Consider the following 26,315-nt stretch of genomic DNA (forward strand, 5'->3'; position numbering starts at 1 on the left):
TTCCCTACTGTGTGAAATACCATCACGCCATCGTAACTGAATAGGTAAATATATGCAAAGTGCTTAGAACAGGGCCAGCACTAAATAAATGCAACTTCTTAATCTTAAAAGATGCTGAGAAGTCAGGTGGCTGATTCAAAATTACCTTCTCCAGAAATCCTTTCTTATTAGCCCTACTTTGATCAGTCCCATAATGGCCAAGAGTCCTATCTCTGAAACTGACACAATCTTTGTGTCAACATTTCAAAGGGTATCTCCTGCCCCCCTCCCCCCACACTGTAAGCCAGCATGCCCCTGTATCAGAACTAGTCTGATCAGGCCACGCTACTATCCCATGATAGTGATGTGTGACTCCCCTGCTCCTTATAAACCAGGGCCTTACCCTGTTTCTTCTGGTCTGGTACCAGTCAGCGGATCCCTGTTGTGTCCCCCCATGCCTAACCTAACTTTTGTTTTCTGGGCAGCTCTGATCCAGGGCCCTCTTTGCTGATCCCATTCTTCAAAGATGCCTAAATCTTACGCCTGGACCACTATACCCAATATCTACTCCCTGATCTCAGGTCACAGGTGGAGTATCACAAAATGCTGGGGTGGAAGGCAACAGATTCCTTGGACATGGTAATGATCAGTAACTCCATGAAACGCCACGAAGTGCTCAGAGTTTATTTTTATTCTATAACTGGATGAGAAAAATAAGATTTGACTCCACTGTGCCAGAATACACAGAAAATGCTTTTAGAGAAAAGTAAAATGCTTAAATCCCCCCCAAACCCAACCCCATCATTAAAATACAGATGAAGAGGGGCGCCTGGGTGGCTCAGTCGGTTGAGCGTCCGACTTCAGCTCAGGTCACGATCTCGCGGTCCTCGAGTTCGAGCCCCACGTCGGGCTCTGGGCTGATGGCTCAGAGCCTGGAGCCTGCTTCCGATTCTGTGTCTCCCTCTCTCTCTGCCCCTCCCCCGTTCATGCTCTGTCTCTCTCTGTCCCAAAAATAAATAAACGTTGAAAAAAAATTAAAAAAAAAAATACAGATGAAGACCGTGAGATCCAGATAAGCCATGTCAGTTAACCAAAGACAGACGGCTAGTATTGAGAAAACTGGAATTAGAACCCAGAACTCCGGAGCACCAACCGTCCCGGAACCAGAAAGACTTCTTCCTGGTGCCCCACACAACTTCCTACTGCTTCTAATAACTTCATGATATCACATTTTCAGTCTAAAACACCTGCGTGTCTCACAAATGTGAGTATTCTTATTAAATAAGTGATTCAAAGTTGAATTATGATGGAAAACAGTTCATCAACCCCTTCCAGATCTGATGGGAAATTTATATAGCAGTGACAAGAATGAATTTGAAGGGAAGTCACACTGGTAATATACTTTAACCAAGGGACATGGAACTTGAAGGAAGAATTGCCCCACAGCTCACCGATGCTCTGTTTATTTGTTTTTGATATTTGAACGTTATATGTATATTTCATCTGTTTCTGATACACAACAACAGATGGGATATGCGCACCAATCCTGGGGGAAATGGCCGAAACAATGGGAGAGGTGACAAACGCTGAAAATTTTGGAATCAGGAAAGCAAACGGTCTGTCATAATGGCCTAAAGACATAAATGACGTAGTAAGCTCAAAAGGACTGAACCATCAAGAAGGCTGTTTAACATTAGCATCAACCTGTTTAACATTGCAGAGGGCCCCCCCAAAACTCAGGAATCGGCAGCACCCAGATACCTTCACATTTATCCACATAGTTCCCATTTCCTTTCTTCTTCATTCACTTTGTGTGATCAACACTTCCATCTGGCATCACTTTCATTCTGCCCGAAAGATTTCCTTTAACATTTCTTGCAGTGTGTGTCTGCTGGTGATAAATTCTGAGAGCATTTTCTTTATAAATAAAAAGCCGTTATTTCATCTTCAGTTTTGAACAGTATTGAGCTTGGTAAAGAATTCCAAGCTGGTAGTTTTTTCTGGTGGTGCCTTCCTCCACTATCCCCTGGGTTGCATTGCTTCCTAGGAGAGGTCTGCTGTCCTTCTTAAATTGTTTCTTCGTATACGTTTCCTTCTCTGCCTGCTCATTGTTTATTTTTTATTTTTATGAGTAGACTTTACTTTTTACAACAGTTTAATTTAGATAAAAGTTGAGAGGAAAACATAGAGTGTTCCCATATACCTTCCCTCTTCCCATACAGTTTTCTCTATTTTTAACATCTTGCCTTAGTATGGTACATTTGTTACCATTAATAAACCAATGTTGACACATCATTAACTAAAGTCCTTAGTTTATATAAGGGTTTATTTTTTTGTGTTGTATAGTTCTATGGGTTTTCACAGATGCATAATATCCATTACCGTACCATAAAGAATGGTTTTACCACCCTAAAAATCTCCTGTAGTTCATCTACTCATTCCTCCCTCCCTGCCTGCCTCCGAGCCCCGGGCAATGATCGACCTTTTTAATGTTTCTACAGTTTTGCCTTCTCTGAGTGCTCTGTCTTTATTGTGATAAAATTTACAGAACATAAAATTTACCATTTTAACCATTTTTAAGTAAAAATTCAGTGGCATTAAATATATTCACGGTCTTGTGCAATCATCTCCACTATCCATGTCCCAGAACTTCTTCATCATTCCAAATAGAAACTCTGTACCCATTAAACAGTAACTCTTCATCCCCCCCCTTTCCCACACCTCCAATAACCTCTATTGTGCTTTCTGTCTCTGTGTATTTGCTTATTCTCGATACTTCATATAAGTGGAATCATATAATATTTGTGCTTTTGTGTCTGGTCGATTTCACTCATTGTTATTCACTAATGTCCTCAAAATTCACCCATGCTGGAGCATGTCTCAGAATTTCATTTCTTTCTATGATTGAATAACATTCCCCTGGATGCACATATCACATTTCTTATCCATTCATCTGTCAAACAACTAAGTTGTTTTCATCTGTTAGCTTTCGTGAATAACGCTGCTATAAACAAAGGTGTGTGAGTACTGTTTGAATTTCTACTTTCAATTCTTTGAGTCCTACGACTGTAAGTGAAATTTCTCTGGTTGCTTTTAAGATTTTTCTCTTTATCCTTGGTTTTAAGCAATTTAATTATAATGTACCTTGATATCGGTTTTTTGTTGTGGTGATGGAGCGGCTGCTGCTTGGAATTTGTGAAGTTTCCTGGATCTGTGGAATTATCCTTTTCATCAAACTCGAAAACGTTTCAGCCATTATTTCTTTTTTCTGCCCCCTCTTCCCTTCTTCTTTGAAAACTTCGATTACATATATATTAGGCTGTTTGAAATTGCTTCACAGTTCATTGATGCTCTGTTTATTTTTAGCTTTCTTCTGCTTTGAGTTTCATTCTGGACAGTTTCTAAGGCTATGTCTTCAAGTTTACTAATGCTTTCTTCTGAAATGTCTAATCTCCTATTAATCCCATCCAGTCTATTTCTCATCTGAAACTGTAACTTTCATCTCTAGATTCTTGATTTGAATTTTTATAATCTTCCATATGTCTGATTAACACAGTCCGTCTTTCCTTTATCTCCTTGAACATATAGAAATTGGTTCTAATACTTGTTTTAATGCCTTTGTCTACTAATTCTATCATCTGTTTCATTTCTGTGTCTTTCTATTGACTGATTTTTCTCCTCAATTATGAGGAGGTTATATTTTCCTGCTTCTTTGCATGCCTGATCATTTTTTATTGGATGTCAGAGATTGTGAGTATTACTTTGTTTGGTACTAGACATTTTGTAATGTCTGAAAATATGCTTGAGCTTTGTTCTGGAATGCAGTTAAACTACTTGGGAATAGTTTCACCCTTTCATGTCTTAGATTTATGTTTGGTTAAGTAGGACCAGGCACGATTAGTTTGGGGCTGATTTTGCCCCAGTACTGAGGCAAAGCTAACCTTTTTTGGGTATTCTGTTGGATGCCCTGTGAGTTATGAGGGTTTTTTTTTTTACTTTGTTTTGTGAGAATAGGAACCATTCCTGATCCTATGTGAGCTGAGTGAATGCTCCTTCTAATCCTTTTGGGTGGTTTTACTAGGCTTGGGTGATTTCCTCACATGCTCGCACTGATCAGTTTCCCACTGAAAAACTCAAGGCGGACCTTCTGCCGATCATCAGAGCACTATCTATGCAGTCTCTTCTGATTCTCTGCCCTCTGAGCTTTAAGAGTATTTGCTCATTGTACTCCCAGCTCCATATCTTCAACTCAGCTTCTGCAGACATACCACAGGGTCAGAGGCAACAAGAACTGACATGGTTTCAGACCATCCTCTGGAGCACCAGCCCCCTCTGTGGCTTCTACCCCGTCCTTGACATCCATCTTCTCTTCCTGATTCCCTGTCCTATGGACTTGAAGTTCCAGCATCAGACATGGAGACCACATACTCACAGAGACTACTTAACCAGCTCCCTCAATTGTGTGGGGCTCCTTCCTCTAACAATCCCTTGATCCCCTATTCTTCTGTGTATTTTTACCCTTTTTACCATGGGTTCTACTTCTCTGGTTGAACACAGGCTAACACTCCTGGAATTTTAAACGAGCTTTGCCTGCTTCCTGGGATGGGAATAGGGCAGACTGTGTGTGGAGCCTGGCTTGGGGAAGTCAGAGCAGGAACGTCATATGCACAAGAAGCTTGCATCAAGAGGTAACCGAGGGCCACCATCAAAGAGGGGGCAGCCAAGCTTTCAAAGGGCAAAGAGTGGGGCTGAGGGGTGGAGCCAAGGGACAGTTACTAGGGGTCCAATTCAAAACACGAAGGGCCAATCTGATGTGGAGACTACTTAAAAATAAACTCTTAAAAAAACAAAAAAGAACCAGCCTGAGTGGCTGGTGGTGACAAGGGTCACACTTGCGCCATAGAAGTGGTCAAAGTGGTCAGGGTTGAGTAGAACAGAGATTAGCTTTAGAAGCCAGCGACCCCTCCTCACTACACCCCCCACCCCATGCACCCTGATCAGGGTCTGTTTGCATCGGACAATTTGCGTATTGTATCAGTCAATATCAAGACAGGAAAACAGAAGCCACTCTGGACAGAGTAAAACAGGATGCAATGCGGCGAATCGGTTACAAACGTGTTGGCCAAACTGGAGAAGGTAAAAATGGGATGAGGACGGGGATCGTCCAGAGATCAGGAATCTGCTACCTGGGCTGGAGCTGCTGCTGTGGTTTCTGGAACTTTGTCGCTGCTTTGACCGCAGTGACGTTGTTGGAACCCGTTATCACCAGCTCCGGCTGCTGCTTCCAGTGCCACACACAAGGAGAGGCTCCTCTTCTGGTTTCCCACTGGTGCCTCCTGCTGACAGGGCTTCCCCGGTAAACAGCTCGCAGGGGAGTCTGAGAAATGCAGTTGTTGGACTCCTGGCCCCCTGCAAAATAGAAAAGAACACAGAAGGGCAGCAATGGAGCCAAATGACAGCAGCCAGCACCTCACACACACACACACTCACACACACACACACAGTGCTCTTGTTTTCCCAGACTGGCTAGAGGAAGAGGGAAGATGTCTTCGCGAGTGGGTCTATCCTGGGGAGAGACGTGGACGAAAGAGGAGGCAGCATTAAATCTGCTCCCGCCTGGTCCCACGGGGCTGATTCGGATCCATCCCGGAGCAAAATCAGAAAAGCCAGCAGCTGTTTTCTTGAAAGTCTTTGTGAGCAGAAAGCAGTCGGGCCCAAGGCACAGACTGTCAGGGATCTGTAGGGATCAAGTGTGTTGGATGGCATGCAAGTGAGCTCTGCAGCCAGACGGAGTTTGTAAAGCTCTGAGGAGCCCTGTGTTACATTGCTCGGGCTGCCTTCACAAAGCACCACAGATGGTGTGGATTAAACAAGAGACATTTCTTTTCCCACAGCTCTGGAGGCTGGATGTCCCAGATCAAGGTGCCGGCATGCCTGGCCTTCTGCCGAGGCGTCCCTCCTTGGCTTGTAGGTGGCCGCCTTCTGTGTCCTCACGGTCCTTCCTCTGTGTGTGCATCCCTGTGTGTCTCCCTCTTTCTCATTTCACAAGGACACAAGCATATTAGATTAATGACTAATGACCTCATCTTAACTTAATCACTTCTTTACAGACCTTATCTCCCCAGTCACATTCTGAGGCTCTGGGGGTTAGGACATCGATATATGAATGGGGGGTGGGGGCGGGGCGGGAAGGGGAAACATTTCAGACTGCAAGTCTGGAAGTTTGCAGAGTCAGGGGACCCAGAGAAACCTCAGGAATGCCACGCTTCCTGATGGGAGCAACCCAGGTGATGCCTTCAACTTAAGAAGCACATTAGAAGCACATTAAGCACATTAAGATTAAGAGAATGCACCAGCACTTGGGTGGCTCAGTGGGTTGAGCGTCTAACTCTTGACTTTGGCTCAGGCTATGATCCCAGGGTCGTGGGATTGAGCCCTGAGCTGGGCTCCATCCTGAGCGTGGAGTCTGCTTGAGATTCTCTCTCTTTCTCTCCCTCTGCCCCTCCCCCACATGCACAAGCTCTCTCTCTCTCTCTCTCAAATTAAAGAAAATTAAGAGGACGCATATGCTACTTTAGCAGAACTCATCTGACCACTGTCAGCTAATTTTCAATTTTGGAGGTAGCTGAGGCCAATGCTTCTCAAACATTCTTGTGTGTACAAATCCTGGGAGCGTGGGAGCACACAGATTCTGATTCAGTGGGTCAGGGTGAGACTCGAGATTCTGCGTTTCTACATACTCCTAGGGACCACCCGTGCTGCAGGTCTGCAAACTGTAACCATGGTAGCAAGACAGTGGGTCTCAATCCTAACCATGTGAGAATCTGGGGCGTCCCTAAAACCCCCCAGATCTGGGCTATACCTTCCACCGATGCAATCAGAATGCTGATCTCGGGGCCCGGGCATCAGTGTTCGTAAAGTTTCCCAGGCAATTCCAATGTGCAGCCGAGATGGCAGATATGTCTATTGATGAATTCCCACTACCCAAAGTGGGGAAAAAAGACAATTCCTCCAGCTGTATCTTCACCGTGCCCCCCTCCACCGGGCGGTTTTGACACCAGGTGGCATGCATATGACAGCCAGTGACCCTGCATTGTTCTGGCAGTGCCAGAAACAGGGGCCAGTTTCAAGCGTGACCCTGGGTCGCCACCAGAGACAGAGAAGCAGACCAGTTCTTAAGAACATGGGGGAACGCTGGGGACTCCCGAAATAACTAGGGGAGAATCTGAGGAAGCTGAAGTGTCGCGTCAGCATGTCAGAGATAGGGAGTTAGCAAGATCTGGGTGTCGGTTTCATTTTTATTTTTTTTTTAACATTTTATTTATTATTGAGAGACAGAGCACAAGCAGGGGAAGGGCAGAGAGAGAGGGAAGGAGACACAGAATCCAAAGCAGGCTTCAGGCTCTGAGCTGCCAGCCCAGAGCCCGACTTGGGGCTCAAACTCATGGACTGCAAGATCATGCCCTGAGCCAAAATCAGACGTTTAACCAACTGAGTCGCCCAGGTGCCCCCAGGTGTCAGTTTTCAAGTGACTTCTTTCACATCTGCAGTCTGGTGAGATGCGGGGCATTCAGGTAATGCAGGTTCAAAGGCCGGGGCAGTAGGCAAGGCACAGGGAGATGCAGTAGGCAAGGCACAGGGAGATACGGTGGCAGACAGAAAAACGTATGTTGTCCGAGAAACTGTGTGGCATTTGGGAGATTGGGAAGTGGTCACCAGTCACAGGCAGGCCTGAGTGCTATTGTGCTAAGTGTTCTTGTGAGTAAAAGGTCCAAAGAAGGAGCCGGTCTGGACTCATGGGGACACTAGACTGAGGGTTGTATGTCTGGGAAAGCCTAATTCCATTAGCAGCTTTTTTTCTTAGTACATTTAGGCAAAGGTTATTGGACATCCTAACATGCCCCCTGTACATGAACCTTCAGAATAAAGAACGAGATTTAACTTATGGCAAATATAAAATCATATACCAGGGGCATCTGGGTGGCTCAGTCAGTTAAGCAACTGCCTCTTGATTTCGGCTCAGGTCATGATCTCACGGTCAAGGAATCAAGCTCTGAGCTGAGCTCTGCATTGGGCTCCACCTTGGGCCCAGCGCTCTCTCTCCCTCTGCCCCTGCCCTGCTTTTTTGCTCGCGCTTTGTCTCTCTAAAGAAAAAGAAAGATCAAATACTAAGTGTACAGACTTTAACAGGAAGCCGGGTTTCCTCCCCATCTCAGTCTCCTGCCTCAGCTCCCGGTCTCTGAAGAAGCCACACCTGAGCCCCCTGAAGAGCCAGAATTTGGACAAAGCCTGACACTGTTGTAAGCCAGGGTTAGCCAAGAGCAAGTTATAGCAATTAAATTTTAAAATGCCTTTTGATCCTTTCCTCAAACCTTCCTGCCCCACCCCGTTTTTACCCCTGTGATCCTAAAAACAAGAGAGACAAAAGGAAATGGGGGAAAGAAGAAAAAAATGACTATGCTCCTCCCATAGGTCCTGTTTGAGGTCTGTCCTGTTATGAATTGTGTCCCCCCCAAAACTCGTATGTTGAAGTTCAACCCCCAGCATCCCAGAACATGACTGTATTTGGAGATAGGGTCTTTAAAGGGCTCATTAAGTTAAAACATAAAATGGTCAGTGGGTCGTAATCCAATGATTTGTGTCCTATGGAGATTAAGACAGACTCATGCAGACAGAGGACCATGTGAGGACCCAGGGAAAGGACGGCCGCTTGCAAGCCGAGGAGAGAGGGCTCAGAGGAAACTTGACATCTTGATCTCAAGCCTCTTAGCCTCCAGAATTTTGAGAAAACGAATTTCTGTTGTTGAAACCACCCAGCACGCAGCACTTTGCTACGGAAGCCCGAGCAAACTCATCTACTCCCCAACCACAGATCAGCCTGGGATTGGGACAAATGGTAAAACAGCAGGATGTGGAGGTTGGGGCTGGTCTTTCTCGTTGTGAAACTAGTTTGCAACTGTCAAATGAGACTTGTTTTTATTACCGAAAGCAATCTAAATGCTGCAGGCCCCGCAGGAGACACTGTCAAGGGGCAGGAAGCACAGCGCAGAGCTGGTCTGATGGCAGTGCTGGAGGAGATACAAGTCGTTTCCCGTTTGGACCCCACAGAGTTCAGCCTGTTCAATAAACCCAATACACTCAGCATAGTTTCGTGTCCTCTGTTGGCCTCTTTTCTCTTCGGAGTCTTTCTTCTCTAATGATATCTTTTTGAAATCCTTTTGCTCAATGTTTTTCGGATTCTCAGAATTCTTTTAAAGAGAAAGAATTCTTTTGAAGATCTTCCATGTTAGGATCTGAGTGTTTTTATGCCACTTCTAAATGTTTAGTGTCCAGCCATCATAGGATGAATAGGACTTTGCATCTCAAGATATTTTTTCATGAGTAATGTCCTATGGCAGTGTGGTCTCTCAGGCTTATTTAAAGCCCTTGTGTATTGAACCATGAATTCAATTTACAGAGCCACTTCAGGTATGAATCATCTATATGAATCTGGCCACTCTCCGCCATGAAGAAACAATGGGACTAGCTCAACGATGATCACTCTATTTCCCGGATGAAACACATCCTGGGCCACAGCAGTTAAGACTCTTCTATTATGAACAACCAATTTGGGTTAGCTCCTTAAAGGGGGTGGGGAAGAATTGTACTGGGAAACACTGAATTCTTAATCATTCGTAAGAATTAAGGAGCCAAGCCTTAGGAGAGATAAACTCCAGGAGCACAGGGAGCAGGAATGCACCAAACCTTTCCTTGTGGGTTACATTCTTGTGACTCAGCTCTACTGACTTTCAGACTCCGCTTCTTTGCTCGAATACACACAACGGACTATCACTGAACCATAAAAAAAAAAAAAAAAGGAAATTGTGACACGTGCTAAACGATGTGGCTAAAACTTGAAGACATTATGCTCAGTGAAATCAGCCAGACACAATAGGACAAATACTCTAGGATTCCACTTATATGAGGTACCCCACAGTGGTAAGATTAGTAGAGACATAAAATAGAATGGGTCGGGGCGGGACGGGGAGGTGGGGGGGGGGGGCGGGCGGGGGGAGAGTGAAGAGTTGTTGCATGGGTCCGGATGTTCAGTTTGGGAAGATGGGAGTTCTGGAGGCAGATCGGGGTGGTGGTTGTGCAAGAATGTGAATGTGCTTCGTGTTGCTGGAGTGTACACTTACATATGGTAAAAAATATTAAAAAAGCAAAAAGAAAGGAAAAGAAGAAAGAAGAGAAAGAAAAAGAAAAGAAAGAGAAATGGTTACTAAGAGACCAAATCACAACTCTGATTCTGATGCCAGGAGCTAATCCCACTCCAGAGACTACAGGCTCGTGACTCCATTATCAAATAGACAGAGCAGACCCTAAGAAATAGGCAACAGGGGTTGATTCGCCAGGAAGAGAATTGATGTTGGGTGATGACTGGATGCATAACCCGACATCGATAACTGGGTGCTCATCGTCAGGATTGGATAGTAAATTCTACCAAACATTTTAGAAAGAAATAATATCAATTCTACACAAGTTCTTTCAGAGACTGAGGAGAAAATACTTCAAAATGTATCAGATAAAACCAATGTCATGTGGCTATTAAACCAAAGACATTGCAAGTAAAGAAAAGTCAGGTCAGTATTTCTCATGAACACAGATATAAAAATTCTAAATAAAAGTTTGGCAAATTGAATCAAACAATGTAATGGAAGGATAGATAATACATTGGGGCAGTGTATCCCAGGAAGGCAAAGTTGGTTCAACATTTGAAAATCAATCTATGTAATCTATGTAATCCATCATATTAACAAATTTTCAACTAAAAAGCATAAAGTCATCTCAATAAAGATAAAACATTTGAAAAAAGATCCAATATATATTCCTGATTTAAAAAAAAAACTCAGGAAACAAAGAATACAAAGGAATTTCCTTAACCTTATAAAGAATATTTATAAAAATCTTGCAGATGACATATTTAACAGTAAAAACTAAATGTCTTCCTCATAATATCAGGAACATGATAAAGATTTCTGTTCTCTCTGCTTCTATTCAACAGTGAACTACAGATTCCAGCCAATGTGATAAGGCATGAAAAAGAAATAAAGGCACGGAGGTTGAAAAGAAAGAAATTAAATTATTTTTATTTGCAGACAAACTAATTGTCTAGAAAGAAAACCTAATGGGATCTGAGGTGCTTGGGTGTGTCTGTTGGTTAAGCATCTGACTCTTGATTTCTGCTCCAGTCATGATCTCATGGTTGTAAATTGAGTCCCATCTCAGGTTCCACACTAAGTGTGGACCCTGCTTGGGATTCTCTCTCGTGCTCTCTCCCTGCCACCCTTCTCTAAATAAATAAATATTCTTTTTTAAAAAATTCAGTGGGATCTACAAAAAGCTACTGAAACAAGCAAGATTAGCAACATTGCAAGATCCACATGCAAAGATCAACTGTGTATCTAAACCCTAATAACAAAGTAAAACTTTTTAAACAATCCCACTTAAAATAACATCAAAAATACAAAAAAGAGGAAAATAGGACAAAAATGAAATATCTGTACATTAAAAATCTACATGCTCTGCCCTCAAGTGGAATATAACTCTTCACTCCTTAAGGAGTATGAGACATGCGTGACGACTTTTTTACAAAGAGTACGTAAAGAAGGAAAAAGTACGTAAGAAGTACGTAAAGTACTTAAAGTACAAAAAGTACGTAAAGAAGGAAAAAATAACTTCACAGTAGAAAAACCTGAAAAACACAGCCTCAACCAGGTGATCGATATTCACATCAACAGTGATAAGTCAGGCTGACAGAGTATACCCTTCATGTGATGTGATGAGATAAACGTGATGAAATGTGATGAAATGTGATAAATGTGATGAAAATGACACTTTACCTCTGTGGCCATCCTCCCAAAACCAGTAAGCCCAGTCTCATCATGAGAAAAGCATCAGACAAATCCCTCCTGAGGGACTTGCTTCAAAGTACCCGACCAGCACGCTTCAAAACTATCAAGATCATCAAAAACAAGGAAAGTCCACGAAACTATCATGGCTAAGAGGTGCCTCAAGAGACAAGACAACTTGCCTCTCTAGAAGAGATCTCATATCATAAAAGGCACATCAGGTTAAAAACTAAGGAAAGATGAGTAAAATATGGGCTTTAGTTACTAATAATGTATCAATATTGGTTTATTAAGTGTGACAAAATGTTTCATACTTACTGAAGATATTAATGTCAGGAGAACCTGCCATGGGGCATGGCAAATCTCTGTACTGTCTTCACAATTTTTCTGTATCTCTGAAACTATTACAAAGGAAAAATAGATTTAAAATAAAAGCCCACATACTGCAAATAATTTTATAAAAGCCTTAAAAAATGGAGAGATATACCATTTTATGGATTGGTAAGCTCAAGGTTGTTAAAATGTCAATTCTCTCCCATATTGACCCACTACACAATCCTAATCAGGCTTTTTCTGTAAAAACTGGCAAACTCATTCTAAAGTTCCTATGAAAACACAACAAATTTGAGAAAGGAGAACAGATTCTGAGGACAAACACTGATTTTGAGACTTCTCAAGATGGTGAAATACTGGCGCCAAGATACGCAAATAGGACAATGCCACAGAGTATGAAGTCCAGAAACAGGTCCACGCGCATATGGACATCTGCTTTTTAATGGAAGTACAAAGGCATTTCCGTGGAGAATGGAAAGACAATCCCACAGTACGGGGAGAAAATCGTTGCAAGATACATTTTTGATAAAAACTTGAATGCAGAATAATTTTTCTTAATTTTATTTTATTTTTAAACTCTCAAAAATTGATACGATGAAGTGCCAAAGAAGGTATACAGACTGAAAACAAGCATATGGAAAGATGTTTCGACATTATGCATCACTGAGGAAATACAATTTAAATATTAAAAAGACTGATCCTACCACATGTCGGTTAGGGGAAGAAGCATCTAGAACTCTCATACACTACCGGTGGAAATTGTAGAATAGTTTGGCGATTTTTTTTGTTTTTTAAGTGAAACATGCCATGTGATCTAGCCATTCCATTCCTAGGTATTTACATACAGAAGCCTATGCCCCTACAAAGACTGTACCCAGAAGGTCACAGCAGTTTTGTTTTGTTTTTATAAATTTTCTTTTAACGTTTATTTTTGAGAGGGACAGAGACAGAGTGGGAGCGGGGGAGGGGCAGAGAGTGAGGGAGACACAGAATCCTAAGCAGGCTCCAGGCTCCGAGCCATCAGCACAGGGCCCGATGCAGGGGCTCGAACCCACAAACCGCGAGATCATGACCTGAGCCGAAGATGGAGCCACTGTGGTGCCCCCGTTACCGCAGTTTTTATTGTAGTAACAAAAGAGAGGAAATAGTCCAAATGGTTGTCAACAAGTGAGGATAAACAACTTATCTATGCAAGATAACACCATCCAGCAATGAAAGGGAATGAACTATTGATATACACAACAACATAGATGAATATAAAAGTAACTATACTAAGAGAAAGAAGCCAGATGAGAAGAAAGAATCCAGGGAAAACAAATCATACATCCTATAGGATTCTGTTTGTATGACATTCTAGATCTTGCAAATTAGCTGATGTCAACAGAAAGCAGATCAATCGTTGCCTGGGAATAGGGATTGAGGCAGAGAGGGAAGGGGGAGAGAAATTACACAGGCACAATGAAACATGGGGGCATATGCTCCTTATCTTTATTATGGTGATGGTTTCATAAAAGCATACATGTGTTTAAACATCAAATTGGACACTATAAATACGTGTAACTTAGTATATGTCGATTATACCTCAGTGAAGCTGTTCAAATACTAACAGAATTTTTAAATATTTTTTAAAGCAAATGATGATTTAGGGAAACATTTGCCAATACATTACAGAAAAGGGGTAATTATCTGTACAAAAAGGTTTCATACAAATCAATGGGAAAAAATAAGCACTATAAATTTTAAATGGGCAAATGACATGAATATGCAATTCACAAAGGCTAAGCACAAATGGTTAATAAAAATATAAGAAACATTTACCCAAGAAATATAAATAGCACAAAAACAGAATTCTCTTGCCTACCGGACTGGCAAATACGATTTTTAAAGTTATTATATTCAGTGTTAATGAGGATGTGAGGGCACTCAGATAAAGACTCTCTGAAGGTTATTTGACAATGTATACCACCCCCAAATACATTACACTTTTTTAGAATGGAGTACTAACTGACCATTAAAAATGACATTACTGGGGCACCCGTGTGGCTCAGTCACTTAAGCATCCTACTTTGACTCAGGTCACGATCTCACAGTTCAGAATTCGAGCCCCTCATTGGGCTCTCTGATCTCAGCACAGAGTCCATTTCAGATCCTCTGTTTCCCCCCCCCACCCCCGCCTCTCCCCCACTCATGATCTCTCCCTTTCTCTCTTAAAAATAAAGCAACATTAAATAAATAAATAAATAAATAAATAAATAATAAAATAAAAACATTACTAAAAAATATTTCTGTGCAATTTGAGGGAGGCGGAATATAAGAATATACATACCAAAATGTATTGCCTTCTTTGTGCTTTATGTTTTTTAGATATCTTTTTACATTTAACATGCATTACTATTGGTTTTAAATCCTCATTTTATTTTTTTTTTAATTTTTTTTCAACATTTATTTATTTTTGGGACAGAGAGAGACAGAGCATGAACGGGGGAGGGGCAGAGAGAGAGGGAGACACAGAATCGGAAACAGGCTCCAGGCTCTGAGCCATCAGCCCAGAGCCTGACGCGGGGCTCGAACTCACGGACCGCGAGATCGTGACCTGGCTGAAGTCGGAAGCTTAACCGACTGCGCCACCCAGGCGCCCCTAAATCCTCATTTTAAAATGCTGACTTGTTCATGTTACATTGATTTAGAGAGTTAAGCCTTTGTATAAACAGCTAATGTTATCATTATCTATCCCTATATATCCCATATGTATGTATATATATATACACACATATATATGTATCCCATATATATATATGTATCCCATATATATATGTATTCCATATATATATATATCCCATATATATATATATATGTATCCCATATATATATGTATCCCATATATATAAGGGGGAGATACATACATATATATGTATCCCATATATATATATATATATATGTATCCCATATAAATGTATCCCATATATATATGTATACCATGTATATATATGTATCCCATATATATGTATCCCATATATATGTATGTATCCCATATATATATATGTATCCCATATATATATATGTATCCCATATATATGTATCCCATATATATATGTATCCCATATATATGTATGTATCCCATATATATGTATGTATCCCATATATATGTATGTATCCCATATATGTATGTATCCCATATATATATGTATCCTATATATATATGTATCCCATATATATATATGCATCCCATATACATATATGTATCCCATATATGTATATGTATCCCATATATATATATATATATATATCCCATGTATATGTATGTATCCCATATATATGTATGTATCCCATATATATATGTATCCATATATATATATGTATCCCATTTTTATATATATGTATTCCATATGAAATCATGTTATCATATAACAGCTATCCCTGTTATAACACCTTGATTCACTTAAAATACAAGTGTGAAGAGAACATTTCTCCAACACTTGGCTATAGAGTGGAAAGACCATGCTTTCTGGACTATCCCAAATAACAAGGTGTGGATCCATATCCCTGTATGTCAGGCATAAGAAGAAAGCCAAATCTGGGCATGGGACCAGGAACTTAGAACAGGAAGGAACAAAATGAAGTACGGTAACCACTTTGACCAGTCACTGGAACTTTACCTGTACTGATAGAAGAGAGAAAGAGAGAGAGAGAGAGAGAGAGAGAGAGAGAGACATCACAGGACATCAACATGAAACAATCAAAACAGGCTACAAAACGGGGCGCCTGGGTGGCTCAGGCGGTTGAGCATCCAACAGGTCATGATCCCACGGTTGGTGGGTCCGAGCCCCACGTCGGGCTCTGTGCGGACGGCTGGGAGCCTGGAGCCTGCTTCGGATTCTGTGTCTCCCTCTCGCTCTCTGCCCCTCCCCCACTCACGTTCTGTCTCTCTCCCTCTCTCAGAAATAAATACACATTAAAAAATATTAAAAAAACAAAACAGGCTACAAGAGGAAATGAAGAGCCCAACTCCCGTTGCGTCTGGTTGGCTAGACAGCACTGCTAAAAACAAGCCACCCCTAACAGAAAGCCCATCCTACTTAACGGGGGGGACTTGAGGCTTTGGTCCCTAGTAGTCAACTTTTTTAGCGGCTCTTGTTAATTCTCCACGTCACTTGGTATTAACACATAACGCTCCAAACTCTCGGAGTCATCCAGCGCTCTCCTCAGAGACCCAACACGCCTCCAGCTATCGTGGGCTGGCTGCCTGTTTAGGAAGCAGTTGTGCCCTCACTTCCCGGTTGAGTTCTCTTCACTTTCCAGGCTCTGGTTTCCAGGGGTCAGAGGCTTGCCCTTGCACAGCTTGTGCGCTGCCGCCACCTAGGGGAGAAATTGTGCAATCGGCCAGAGCTGGGTTCTCACAGGCTTCGTTCCGAAGTCCTCAATAGATATTTTGTCAACTGAGGCCATCATGTCTTAGGCCTGTCATCCAGGAGGAAAGGGTGTGGCAAGAGCAGACAGGACCCCATGTGAAAGTGGAATTAAGCAGTTTTTTAAGGAGGATTCACACCCAGCACAGAGCCCAACACGGGGCTTGAACTCACGATGCTGAGGTCAAGACCAGAACTGAGATTAAGAGTCGGATGCTAAGCCAGTAATCCACAAAGGATTACTCCACTGGAATTAAGCATTTAAAGGCAATCAGGGGAAGAAGCATTCTTCTGAGTAAGGACTGGAAGGACAGGATGCTATTCTGGAATGAGTGGAAGGTGAGTGGCAGGGTGGGGTGTGGGAAAGATGGACAGGTGGCGGGGCGCCTGGGTGGCTCAGTCGGTTAAGCAGCCGACTTCAGCTCAGGTCATGATCTCATGGTCTGTGAGTTCGAGCCCCGCGTCGGGCTCTGTGCTGACAGCTCAGAGCCTGGAGCCTGTTTCAGGTTCTGTGTCTCCCTCTCTCTGACCCTCCCCCGTTCATGCTCTGTCTCTCTCTGTCTCAAAAAAATAAATAAACGTTAAAAAAAGAAAAAAAGATGGACAGGTGGCAATGAGGAAGAGGAAGGGCAGTAATAATTCCAGTGGAGTAATCCTTTGTGGAAATTATAGCCTTTCAATAAGAGGCCCCATGTCAGGTTTTTAAATGAGTTACTAAGACCCGACAGAAACTTCTTGTAGAATAAACAGAAGGACCAGAGAAACAGGATATCTGGTCACCTTGGTCCTAAAACAGTTTACATAAGAAGCTCAAGTTCAGGGGCACCTGGGTGGCTCAGTTAAGTGTCCGACTGTTGGTTTCGGCTCAGGTCATGATCTGGAAGCTTGGTGAGTTTGCCCTTGTGAAGAAAGACACACAGGAGAGCCAATGTTTCTGACCAGGAACAGCCATGCTGGAATTTGCATACATTTGGATGAAAACGAACAGTGGCTGCGTTAGCCACTAAGATTTGAAGGTCGTTTGTTCCAAAAAGCCCACAATGTAGTTTGAGAGATAAGACCAGCACACCAGGAAAATGGCAGATATAGCCAGCACTTAAAAAATGCTTATGATGAGCCTTGGGTTGTCCTCAGCACTTCACATATAATAACCTCTTCGATCCTCACTGTGAACGTCCGTGGTGGGAAATACTGATTATCCTTAAACTTCGGTTGAGGCAGCTGGGGCACAGGGTGCTCAAGTCACTTGCTCAAGGGCACACAGCTAGTAAGCGGCGCATCTGGGATCTGAACCCGGATCAGCCAGGCCCCAGAGTCTACGTTCTTGAATACTGTGCTGTCTGCTTCGCAATACAATTCAAGTGACATTTATTCAGCATCTATTTGTGCAAGAAACCATGCTAAATGCCGTGGGGGTTGAATAAAACACGTCTCTCTCTCCTTCAGGGGCTGATAATTACACACAAGGGAAAATTGAGAAGGATCTACTAAGTAATACTGAGTATTGAGTACTGAGTACCGAGTACTGATAACGTAAGAGGCCAAAGAAGGGAGAGCTGACAGTGCGGTGAGGGTAGAAAGAACCAACACCTGTTGAGCACTCAGTGGGCACCAGTGAGTTTTCACAGGCACGAACACATTCACGCCTTACCACAACCATAGGAAGTATGCACTGTTTTCATCCCCCCTCCCACAAAGCAGGAAACGGACACAGAATTTCAATGCCTTGCCCACTCACTCAGCTGGGAGATGGCTACGTTAGGATGTACCCCCACACAGCCCGGCGGCAGAGCCCACGTGTTCACCCACTAGTCTGTCGCCTCTCGTGACTCCGCAAAAAGAGCCCAGGCTGAGGCTCCCAGATTTGAGATTTTGCCGTTTCCGGAAATAGGAGGCTGGGCTCCATTCCTACCCGCCCTTAGTATCGGTTTTCTCATCCACAAAACGAAGCTAACGATTTCTCCTTTGCTCACCAAATTATACTTCCGATTGGTATGATGGATGTTATGATCATTACTAGTATTGCCATTAGCTACTGAGGCAAACAAAAGAATAGAGAAGCACGAAATACGCAAGGGTGTGCAACCGTGCCACACAATGTCTTAGAGGGTCTGTCAGTTACAAGCAGTAACTCGGTCTTGACTGAGTCAGCTAAAGGTGCATAAGCCCAGTGGCAATGTTTCTCTATTGTTTTGTCGGGAGGCTTTCCATCAGTGCCAGTTTTCCCGGCTTGCTCCCAGGAAACTCCCCCCCACAGTTCTACTGTTGTAGAACCTTCTAACGTTGGGTCATTCGCTCCGTCCTGTTCTACCTCCTGTGTTTGCGCCAGCAAGGCTCACTGAACATTGTTTGCTGTATCATTTGCTCCAGATCTTTACATGCTCCGGAGAGGAGCGCCTGTATAAGAACAAGGGGGAAAAGTCCTTGCTGTTCTTGCTGCCATGGACCATCTCCCACAAGCATCATTCCAAAGCATTATTTTGCAAAAGCTCCCGTTCACACCAGGCATGGGGGTGGGACGGACCAAAGGAAGTGAAGGGGGCAGGCATGTCTGGGAAATCAGAAGGAAAGTAGTCTGGCTGACGCAGAGATTTCATTTAGGTAATGTGAAGAATTTAGTGAAAGAAAACCTAAGAAACACAAGGTTCAAACCGGCATAGACCTTGGAGGAGAAACTAGTTTTTGCAACCCAAGCAGCTCCTGTTAACCTCTACTCATGTGCCAGCCAGCATCAGTACGGGGTCTGTACCTGATGGGATTTATTGTACAATTGATTGTACAGCTTCATCCCAACCTTTTCCCAGACATTCTCTGCTCCTGGCTGGGGAGAACCAGTCAAAAACCAATTGAAATCAGGGAAAAGGACTATGAGAAAAGACACCGAGGACATTGGGTAGACTCCCCTCAGCCTTCTTTCTCCTTTTCTCTTCTCCAGCAGCTAAGCCTGGGTCTTGCCAACTCCTTTAAAATGTAACCAAGGGAACATGTACATCTGGCCCTTGAATGAGATGGCAGCAGGCTCAGTTAAGTTCAGAGCGATTTTGATTACATTCATGAGACAGATGATGTGATAAAATGAAGAATAGTAATATAAAGAAGACATAGTCCCAAGGAGCTTAATAAAAAATGGGTAAACGATGTGAACACACACACACACACACACACACACACACACACAGATATAAATACATGAATTTTAAAAAGATACAAATACAGGAATAATAAATACAAGAAACAGTATTCAATATCTAGAATGGTTAAATGTAAAAGTCTGATTTTTTCAAGTGTTGATGAGGATATAGAACCTCTGGAATTCTCATAGAGAGCCAACAATATGAGTGTGATGGTACAACCACTCTGGAAAATAGTTGGGCAATTTCTTGGGAAATTAACCATGCACCTACATCATGACCCCAAACTCCACTCCTAAGTATCTCTACTAAACATATGAAAACATGTGTCCACAAAAGTCAGTGTGAAATGCACAGCGGCTTTATTCACAAGAGCCAGAAACCAGAAACAACTCAAACATCCACCCACTGGTTAATGGAAACATTGTGATATTTCTATAGGATGGAATGCTTCTCCTATTGAGGGGAAAGACAAAAAGCCGGACACAAAAGAGTACATACTTTACGATTTGATGTCTATGAAATTCTAGAACAGGCAAAACTAAACGATGGTGTTAGAAAGTAGGAGACGGGTTGCCCCAGGCTGGGGCTGGGGTATTGTGGCGGAGGCTAACTAGAAAAGCATTTAAGGAAACTTTCTGGGTGATGGAAATGTTCTTCAATGGAGCATTGGCTGCATGGGGGTATACATCTAGAAAAATCAAGGAATTGTACACCTAAAGCCTGCACCATTTTTTGTCTCTATACCTCAGTCAGGAAAAGTTAAGACAAACACAAATGGATGCAATAGAACCACTTAAGAGATTCTTTAGTTATCTAGAATAATAATAATAATAATAATAAATAATGGTGGTGGTTGAAAGTAAGGACAAAGTAGTTCTGCAGATTTGAGAGACACCGAAGAGGTAGAATTAACAGGCCTTGGAGATACTTTATGTAGGATGGGTGAAGGATAAGTAGGAATTGAAGATGGCCACTAGAGTTTTGGTTTGAAACGTGTCTCTCAGTTTCATGAAACACTGAAGCTAAAGCAGATTCACAAAGGAAAGAAGACGAAAAGGCCCATATTCTTTTACACGTGCTTGTGCTTTGACCACAAACTACACAAAGAAGGTTTGAGTAATAGTGGGACACGCGGATTTGACTGGGAAGAGAAGATGTTATCACACAACCTCTTGAGAGCCGTTATCGCATAGATGGAAAGTGAGCTGTTGAAGAAGAGACTGCCTAGGGAGAGAATGAGGAGCAAAGTGATATAAAAGGACTTTATGTGATGGAGCCCTGAGGGATTCCAAATGCTGAGTCAAGTGGTGAAGAAATGGCTGGCAGAGATAGAAAGAAAATAAGGCAAGTGACACCAGCATTAAAGAAAGAAAGGAGAAGTCAGTCGCACCAAGCTCTCCCAAGAGGTCAGGTTAAGACAAACATGGAAAATCTCCCTTAAATTTAGTAACAGGGAGGTCATTTTGTGGTCCATTCGGGATCTGAACAGGTTAAACAGTAAATGGGAGGTGGAAAAGTGGATCCAGTGAATCTAGGTACCACAGTCAAGACAATTGGCTCTGAAGAGGGGGGGGAAGAAGAGAGTGACATCAGAAGGCACATGTAGAGAGTTAGGGGAGGGCTTTACAAAAAAAAAGATATTTGAACATGTTTTGGTGTTGATAAAATTAGCCAGTAGAGAGAGAGAGAGAGGTCAAAAATATATAGATACCATTTTCTGAGAAGGTGGAGGCAGCTGGCACAGGTAGAGGGGCTTGACTTAGATAAAATGTGGGATTGGAGAGGAAGACAGGGTGAGTGGGTGTAGCTACAGAAAGTTTTAGTCATCTAGTAAAGAGATGTCAAAGATAAATAAACATTTTTTTAAGGGGGACACCCAGGTGGCTCAGTCGGTTAAGCGTTTGGCTCTTCATTTCAGCTCTGGTCATGATCTCATGGTTTGTGGGTTCAAGCCCCGTGTCGGGCTCTGCACTGACAGCTCAGAGCTTGCCGGGGATTCTCTCTCCCTCTCTCTCTGTCCCTCCCCCACTCACGCATGCTCTCTCTCTCTCAAAATAAGTAAATAAACATTACAAAAGAGAGAGAGGGGGGCGCCTGGGTAGCTCAGTCAGTTAAGCGTCCGACTTCAGCTTAGGTCCTGATCTCACAGCTTGTGAGTTCGAGCCCCCCCCCCCCCCACACACACACACATATTCCTGGAAATTGTTCCCAGGTCAGTGTGCAGTTGGAGACAGTGACCAGGCTTTTCTCAGAAGAGCAACCTGCCTAGTTGTGCAATCTTCTCTAGCAGAATTCTGTGGTCCGTGCCCCAATTATAGAGAAGGATGGTTGGGTTCATCTAGGGTCGTGGTTTGACAAAGAGGACACCATGAAAGGAGAAAGGGTCAAGGAATTACGACGTTGGCCAGGGAAGAATGAAATGATACACCATGGAACCTAAGTAGGATAGGGAAGGAAGACAGGAGGAAGCTGGTGGATGGAGAAGACAGATGCAGTGATGGACAGGGAGACTTAGTGCTGGCAAAGCACAGGAGCATTGGATGTATTTGAACAGCAAGCCAAAAGGGCCAGAGGATTTGTTGGAGAGGAAATGTCTACACTAGCGATTTCCACAAATAGAGTGTTTGGGGGAACGAAAGGGCCCAGCAAATGGGAAGTTAAGGTAGAGAAGGGACCACACGACTGGAGGTCTACCATACTGGGCGGGCCATCTCCACGGATGTTGAAGTGACTCCTAGCGACAACAGGAGCTGTGCCGGAAGCAAAGCTGCACCATGGTTTGACGCCAAAGTCTTCAATAAATCAGAAGTGTCTCTGAGTCAGCAGATTACAGGAGCAAGAGGGGTGTGAGAGCAGCAGAGCCAAACGGCAGAGGATGAAGTATAGAGGCTTGAGCAACACATCAACCCCCTGCCGCGCTGGATGATGTGGGGAGTGAGATACAGAGAAACTTCCGCTTGAGAAGATGACGGATGAAATTTCATCCCTAGAAGAGGGAACCAGGTTTTCTTTTAAAGCAAACGTGTAGGGGAGACTGTTAAGTGAAGACGGCAGTGTACAGAATTATATGAGTGAGTTTGTTGGTCAGGAAACACATAGGTAGAGTATGGGAGTGGAGGTTTGGTCAAGGGGAAGAAGCACAGAAGAAGACCGATGCCCAGGACCGCTTTTGGGTGGCAACTGAGAAAAGAATGGAAGACTGGATGGTCCCCTGTTGCGCACTGGTCCCTGGGCTTCCTAGAATCCAGCCACGGCCGGGAGTTGGGGGCCGGCAGCTGGGGGTGGGCCACGAATTCCCATTCCTCATGCTCTGGCGCGAGGCATGGACTCCCAGGAGCAACTAAACAGCATTCAGGAGATTCTTCACCTGGAGGCAGTTGTCCTCGTCCTTTGGAGCTGGGGCTCTGGATCAGGACAGAGTGGTGCAGGGGCTGGTGGCGGTCAGGGCTGCTATGGTTGGGAACCCAGAGCTGGGTTTGTTCAATAGGTACAATTTGAGGACACGGGTCCAAGGAAATTGAGGGAACTAATGAGAGAGTTCAGATGCCTGCCATGGGGTCCTGGTGGGTTGCTAGGGGGCAGGCTAATGGCCAGAGGACAACCAAGTCATGAGGCTGAAGGTTTATGATGGCAAAACATGGGTGTAGTTGGGTAGGGACGCTGGTCAGAGAGTGGGAGATACAGCTGGAAGCCTATCTGCCTATATGTGGAGTCCATCCCAGCGGACAGCCAGCACTCCTCTTTGTTCTCTTGAGAAACAAGGCTGTCTTTGGCTACCTTCTGGGCTTTCCACCTAATGCTGAAGTAGATAAGAAAGATCAAAGATGTTTGTCTCCAGCAGAGGGAGTGCAACACCACAGAGAAGCAGGCTTGTAATAGGCTTGTTGTGTACTCAGAGGCCTTTTCAACTGCGGAGGGATAAAAATGGCGGCCGTTTGGAGTGATAGGAAAAATCAAGGATGGTCCATTCCACCAGAAATGGAAAACCTCAGTGTAAAGCCCACTGTTCATCTAGCCTTCTCTGAAGAGGGGTTAACTTTTAAGAGCTGTGGACAGCGTGCAATACATTCTCCCCTCCTGCCTGCTTCTTCCCTGAGGCATCTACGCTTGGGTCCCGTGGAGGGTCCCTGGTGTCCCCACAGTTGAGATAAGGCTGAAAACTGCTGGTCCCCAGCAAGGTCATCGCTGGAAGTGTACAGGCCACATCTCTCTGGCCTCCACCCCATGCCCATCCACACAGCAGGTTTCCGGATGGTTCTGTGTTGTGGGATGAAGTTTATCAGGATGAGGACTGTGTAACTATGGCATAAAGCTTAGCTGCCAAAATTAATCATATAAATAATCTCGACGTAATACATTATTTGAACCATAAGGCTTTATGTGCTATAGCGTTTGGTCTTCCACCGTCCCAAAGTTCCTTCCATGAGCCCCTCACGTTATGTCCAGTCCTTCGAGGCCCCAAGCCCTGAGTGGAGGCCACACTCCTCACTGCCCCTGCCCACCCCCAGCCTCACTGTATCAGCCCTCTCTTGACATCACATCTTCATGTAACGACAATGCACTTATGCGTCTAGGTCCCTTTGCTCCTTCTCAAGGTATTTTCAATAGGCATTATTTTTCCTTTCGAGATCCGTATAAAAATTAATTACATAGATACATTTGTGTGTGTGCACGGTTTGTAATTTTTCACCAAATCACTTCTGTATAAAACTCCGTGCACTCAAATTATTATTGTTTTCCTTTACACTTGGTGCCCTTCCCTAAACCATTTTTCTCCTAGCTCTGTATAGGACCCGTCCGTCTCCAAATCTGGGTTGGCTGCGTGAGATCATCGTGCTGGTTTTTTGCCGATCTCTCGCTTGTCCACGATTTCCCTCCGTGAGTCTGCCTAAGTGCCTGCAGTCTTATTCTCCGCGACCTGCCCCCCTCTCTTTTTCCCACGCGCTTCTACGCAGGAACTTTGTCAATGAAATAGCAAAATAATAGTGATGAAGAACACGGGCACTGGCCCCAGACCGAATGGGTCCAAAACCCAGCTCTGAGCAAGTTGTTTATAACTCTCTCTGCTTCTGTCTCATCGTCTGTGTGAGAGCAAAAATAATGGTGCCTTCTTCTGGGCTGCTGCAAAAGCTAACTGTGCTAACACGTGAAATGTCGTTAGAGCAGTGCCTGGCCCGTGATAGTCAATGTTAGCTTACTATCAGTGTGACCTTAGCTAACAGATTGTTTTGTTTAACAATCGACACCATCTCTGATGTGTCCTAGATCTACGATCTCTGCACTCAACTGAAGACCTTTGTCGCCATTACTCTTCATCAGCTAATCTATTTCTATTTCAGGACAGACGCTTACGACACCGTTTCCAACAGCTTCCTATTGCTTCTTCGCAATCCTCTGCTCTGCACCGTATCTGATTTATGGCTTGTCCTTTCTGAGTTGTTCCTAAGCCGGGAGTTACGTTGAGCAGATGACATCATCTCGGTCTTGAGGAAAGGGTAAGGCCCACAGAAGCTTTCCAGAAGACGCGCACCTCACCAGTAGCATCATCAAAACTTATCCCCGTCTCAGTTGAGGAGAAAGGAATAGATCTGCGTTTTCTTCCAGAATATGTGTGCGATAGAAACTTGCCAGAAAATCGAACTTTCGCTTCATGGCAACACGGGACAGAAACACTTCCTGAAGCATATGCATTCCACTTGCTTTTTCTAGGTGCTTTAAAATCTGTCTCTGGTGGGGCACCTGGGTGGCTCAGCCAGCTAAGCATCTGCTTCTTGGTTTCGGCTCAGGTCATGTCTCAGTTTGTGGGTTTCGAGCCCCACATCTGGCTCTGTACCCCTGGGGCAGAGCCTGCTTGGGATTCTCTCTCTCTGCTACTCCCCTGCTCTGTCTCCCTCTCAAAATACACTTTGAAAAAATTTTAAAAATATTTTTATTTTTCCTTTCCTTTCCTGCTCTCCGTAGAGCACCCGCTCTCCAGCCGTCCTGCAATTCCCTGCTCGTATGGATCCAAGCCTCCTCCCCGAACCTACTTGGGCCTCTCCAGCCAGTGCGGACAGCCTTAGGCTGGTTGTTTGCTAGGGGTTGGGAGGCACTGGGTGCCCACAGGAACCGGGGTGGCCACAGGCATGAGCATGGGCTATGGGCATGGGATGTCTGTTCTTATCAAAGGTCCTATAAACATTTGGGTGAGCCTTCTCGTCCCCCCCCACCCCCATCCTGGGCAGACTCGATGCTCTGGCACTGCATACAGCGAACACACTAGAAGGGTCAACCCTGGACATGCGACACTGGGCAGAGGGGTCCCCGTGATTGCCAGCAGCGCGGAGGATGGGGAATCTCTGTTGTTCTTCTAAGGACTAAAGGATCTTCTGGCCATATTTCTCTTTTTCACATTTTGTTGCCGGAACACTCAGAGCTCCCCCTTCCAAGGTGACGACCTCATGACAGGCGGGTGGTAGTAACCCCACTCAGGCCTTATCTGGTGTTTTCCTCCTCTTACTTTCCCTTCCTTCAAACACTCTGGCTAATCAAGCTTTGGTATAGTGCATATATTTTGGTGAACTGCCTCGCAT

General features: G+C 43.9%; 1 long non-coding RNA gene across 1 annotated transcript; it reads right to left on the reverse strand.

Moving 5' to 3' along the window:
- Positions 1-5,082: 5,082 nt before the first annotated feature.
- Positions 5,083-16,628, reverse strand: LOC106966539 (uncharacterized). The gene is made up of 2 exons (XR_001428795.3): positions 16,285-16,628; positions 5,083-5,388 (listed from the first exon to the last, which is right to left on the reverse strand). It is a non-coding gene; the product is annotated as an uncharacterized LOC106966539 (long non-coding RNA).
- Positions 16,629-26,315: the final 9,687 nt, after the last annotated feature.

This window comes from Acinonyx jubatus, chromosome B1, assembly GCF_027475565.1.
Source record: "Acinonyx jubatus isolate Ajub_Pintada_27869175 chromosome B1, VMU_Ajub_asm_v1.0, whole genome shotgun sequence".
Classification (NCBI taxonomy): domain Eukaryota; kingdom Metazoa; phylum Chordata; class Mammalia; order Carnivora; family Felidae; genus Acinonyx; species Acinonyx jubatus.